Source organism: Homarus americanus, unplaced genomic scaffold (genome assembly GCF_018991925.1).
Source record: "Homarus americanus isolate GMGI-L3 unplaced genomic scaffold, GMGI_Hamer_2.0 scaffold46583, whole genome shotgun sequence".
NCBI lineage: Eukaryota > Metazoa > Arthropoda > Malacostraca > Decapoda > Nephropidae > Homarus > Homarus americanus.
Window position 1 is genome coordinate 2579380 of NW_024731675.1, and position 4803 is coordinate 2584182.

The following is a 4803-nucleotide window of genomic DNA, read 5'->3' on the forward strand; positions in this document are numbered from 1 at the left end:
GGTTTAACGTTTTATATTTTACTTTGGGTCTTTTGGTTGTGTTAATGTTTTTTTGTGGTTTAAGTCTTATTTTATTTCGCTTTAATCTGTTTTAATGTTTTATGTTGGTTTAAGAATTATCTATTTATCTATCTATCGTTATATATATTCAACTTAACTCCAATCAATACTAACATACATACATACATACATACATACATACATACACCTGCCCAGGAATGCTGTTTACAAGGGGAATGACCTGACCTCGTGACCCAAGAGAGAGAGAGAGAGAGAGAGAGAGACCAAAGACTCCAATGCTTCTTTTGCCTCACATCTCTCTCTCCTCCTCCTCCCCCTCTCCCTCCTCTCCCTCCTCCCCCTTCTCTCTTCTCTCCTTTCCCTCCCTCCCCTTCTCTCAACCATTCCCTCCTCCCCTCCCAAACCAGAGGGGCAGGTGTGTAGGTCCGGTTTGGTCAAGGATTAACTCACACAGGATAAGTCCAGGTCATTTTAGAGGGGGAGGGTGATGGTGGTAGAGGAAGGAGGAGGAAGAGGAGGAGGAAGAAGAGGATGAAGAGAAAGAGGAGGAGGAAGAGGGGCGTAACACCACAGCACCATGTAAAGGCGTGAAAGCAGATAACCAGTTGTTTTACCTGTACCTGTACCTGTACCTGTATTTGTACCTGTACCTGTACCTGTATTTGTACCTGTATTTGTACCTGTATCTGTACCTGGAGTTTTGTAAGCTGTTGTTATTATACATCTGGTAAACAAAGACCCGTTTTCTATGGTTAAGGGAGAGAAATTTGTAGGGGTAACTTAGATAGTGATCATTTACCATTGTATTCTGTCGCAGCTGAAGGAATAGTCCCTCGTGTGTGTGTGTGTGTGTGTGTGTGTGTGTGTGTGTGTGTGTGTATGTATGTGTGTATGTATGTATGTGTGTATGTGTGTGTGTGTGTGTGTGTGTGTATGTATGTATGTGTGTGTATGTGTGTGTGTATGTGTGTGTGTGTGTGTATGTGTGTGTGTATGTGTGTGTGTGTGTGTGTGTGTGTGTGTGTGTGTGTGTGTGTGTGTATGTGTGTGTGTGTGTCTCTTTGTTCATTATCACTCCTTTCCCCTCTTCCTTCGTTTCTTCCTTCCTCTCTTCCACCTCTCCCTTACCTCACGCCCACCCATCCTTCACTCTACCCACCCACCCCACCCCCCACCCACTCCACCACACAGGCCAGCAGGTGGTACCAGTGGGCAGAGGGTGGAGTCGAATTTTCCCACTAAAGGATTACATGCGACCCCCTTGTACCCACCCCTTGTGCCTCTCTCCTAGTACCTGGTAGAGGAACTAGTACCTACCTGGTTCTAGTAGCCTCCTGGTACCAGGTAGAGAACTAGTACCTACCTGGTTCTTAGTACCCTCTAGTACCTGGTAGGGAAACTGTACCACCTGGTTCTTAGTACCTCCTAGTACCTGGTAGAGGAACTAGTACCTACCTGGTTCTTAGTACCCTCCTAGTACCTGGTAAGGCTGGATAATATTTCTGGACATTAAGGTCAAATAAAATGTCTAGTTTCTTCTGGTCATTAAGGTAAAAACACTACAATTTCTCACACCCCACACACACACACACACACACACACATACACACACACACACACCTAACCCCAATATACAGGTAAAGAAGGCTAATTAACTCACCTCTAGTGTTGCAGGTAAGCCTCTGTTCTAAAGCGTTCAATAAGGGCTGTGTGAAGTTCATCTATATACTTAATGGCTTCTCGATCACCTCCACCTGTTGAGAGAGGGAGAGGGTGAGTGGGGGGGAAGGGAGGGGTGAGGGGGAGAGTGGGGGAAGGAGGGGTGAGAGGGGAAGGTGAGAGGGAAGGGAGGGGGGAGGGGAGAGTGGGGTGAGTGGGAGAGAGGGAGAGGGGTGAGTGGGGAGAAGGGAGGGGTGAGTGGGGAAGGGAGGGGGAGAGAGGGGAAGGTGAGAGGGGGGGAAGGGGAGGAGGTGAGAGGGAAGGGGAAGGGGAAGGTGAGAGGGAAGGGGGTGATGGCCTTGTAAAGTAATGGGATATTATTTATCTCTAAGCCTATATAGCAATTATTATCTCCAACTGGTGAGACATTAAATATATTTCACTTCATCTCTCACTATACCTCACTATCTCTCACCATTGCCTCACTATCTCTCACCATACCTCACTATCTCTCACTATCTCTCTCTCTCACCTTAGATACAACAGGTTTCTCTTGTAAGGCTGGCACCATATCTCTTAATTTCTTATACTCCTGTTTCTTAATCCTTTTGAGCCGCGAGCGACGATATTTCCGCACGATACGCGACGCATGCGGCCCCGATGGCATCTTGATCTGCGGCTGGTGATGGTGGTGATGGTGGTGGAGGACTGCGGCTGGGGTGGTGGTGTGGTGGTGATGGTGGTGATTGGTGGAGCATACACATACGGCAGCCACGTGGACTTTGCTCTTCAATTCCACCTGAGGGAGAGAGAGAGAGAATGAGGGGAGAGAGTGAGGGAGAGTGAGGGGAGAGAGAGAGAGAGAGAGAGAGAGAGAGAGAGAGAGAGAGAGAGATAACATATAACCCCACTAATGTGACTCTCTCTCTCTCTCTCTCTCTACACACAGACAGACACACACGACCACTTGACTGATAGCTACGTCTCCCCCATAATTATTCCCCGCCACTGAAATCAATTATATATGACCTATAATCGTCTGTGTTTGTTTGTGTTAAATTAATTAGGACAAATGGTGGTTAGTAATTGGTGGTTGGTAATGGTGGTTAGTAATTGTGGTTGGTAATGGTGTGGTTAGTAATTGTGGTTGGTAATTGTGGTTGGTAATGGTGGTTGGTTGTCTACTAACACCATTACCCCTTCATGATCATCCAACTACCACAATCACTACCATCTACTACCACCATTATTCACCACTATCAATCCCCCATCAACCACCACTTATTATCAATCGTGGTTGTCAATTTCTACCCATCTACCAGCCCAAGAACCATTAATTCCTATCAATGAGTGGTGGTTGGTGATGGTGGTTGGTGGGTCAATAGACAGTTGATTTATGACACTGAGGGTTCATGAATCTGTCTGTCTGTCTGTCTGTCTGTGTGTGTGTCTGTCTGTGTGTGTGTCTGTGTGTCTGTCTGTGTGTGTGTGTGTGTGTACGCTTTAATCAGTCACCCCCCCCAAGTGCTTCAATCTCTGCGTCACAACAATAAACAAACCAGTGCTTCATCTTACTTATTATCTCGAAGCACTGAAGCTGTTATCACGAAGCACTGAAGCTGTTATTCGAAGCACTGAAGCTGTTATCTCGAAGCACTGAAGCTGTTATCACGAAGCACTGAAGCTGTTATCTCGAAGCACTGAAGCTATTCGAAGCACTGAAGCTGTTATCACGAAGCACTGAAGCTGTTATCACGAAGCACTGACGCTGTTATCACGAAGCACTGAAGCTGTTATCACGTAGCACTGAAGCTGTTATCTCGAAGCACTGAAGCTGTCTCTTAAGGAAGATTATTCAGTGCAAATTAATCTCTTTGTCTATCAACTTATATGGTATTGTGGTTTAGTTCTCTTGCTTCGATACAGGATTCGAATCAGTGAGAGGGGTTTCTGAATCAGTGAGGAGGGTTTCGAATCAGTGAGGAGGGTTTCGAATCAGTGAGGAGGGGTTTCGAATCAGTGAGGAGGGTTTTGAATCAGTGAGGAGGGGTTTCGAATCAGTGAGGAGGGGTTTCGAATCAGTGAGGATGGTTTCTAATCAGTGAGGAGGGTTTCGAATCAGTGAGGAGGGTTTCGAATCAGTGAGGAGGGTTTTGAATCAATGACTCTCTTGATTCCACTATTTTTAAAGAACTCACACTGGTTTCAAATTCTGCTTCAATACAGGAGAGCGAATCAGTGAGGAAAGGATCTGAATCAGTGAATGAGGTTTCGAACAGCGTCAGAAGGTTTCGAATCAGTATTGGCGGGTTCTCCCTCAATGATTCACTCGTTCTCACTCGCTCTAGAGACCCGGGATGTTTTTCTAGACCTACTTTAGGGTATCAGGGAAAGATCTGGTTATAAATCATTTGTCTGGTTTAATTTAGGATCCACCCATTGACCAATTAAGGACTCCCTGAAGGATCCTCGCCATCTTCCTCTCCTTCTCGCCAGCACACACAAACACACGACTCTCCCTCCCTCAGGACCTTGTTTGATGAGTGTGTGTTTGCTGTTGAGCCATATACGTACAGGGGGAGGAGGGGGAGGAGGGAGAGACCTTATCCATTCACCTGTAGTCCTCTCTCCAACAATCAGGAGGTTATGTGTTGTGTTGTCTGAGTGTTTACTGTAGGAGACCAACAACGACAACAAATAAACAACAACAACAACAATAACAATAACAAAACAAAGAAAGACCAATCACCCTAACCTAACCTCAACCAAACCTAACCTAACGTGAGTAAGTCATTTGTATTTAAGCTGTTCTCATAGTAGATGATCTAATGAAATTTAAATAGACGTGTGTGTGTGTGTGTGTGTGTGTGTGTGTGTGTGTGTGTTTGTGTGTGTGTGTGTGTGTGTGTCTGTGTGTGTGTGTGTTGTGTGTGTTAATAATAATAATAATAATAATAACGGTTTATTGAAAGAGCTTGGCAGCCAGAAGACTGAAAATATACAGTTACAACATCCACCAGTCAAGTCAAGTCGAGTCGAGTCAAGTCAAGTCAAACCAGACCAACACACAGACTCGGGAAGAGGAGGGGAGGAAGTGGAGGAGGAAGAAGAGGAGGGAAGGAA

The 4803-nt window shown here is 45.6% G+C and overlaps 1 long non-coding RNA gene across 1 annotated transcript in view; it reads right to left on the reverse strand.

Annotated features, from left to right (window-relative positions):
• Nucleotides 1-1664: 1664 nt before the first annotated feature.
• The window catches only part of LOC121867783, an 11039-nt gene continuing 7900 nt past the window's right edge, over nucleotides 1665-4803 (reverse strand). The window contains exons 2-3 of the long non-coding RNA XR_006089243.1: nucleotides 2213-2479; nucleotides 1665-1775 (exon numbers count right to left, since the gene is read on the reverse strand). This is a non-coding gene — a long non-coding RNA (uncharacterized LOC121867783). The remainder of the gene's footprint in view (nucleotides 1776-2212; nucleotides 2480-4803) is intronic.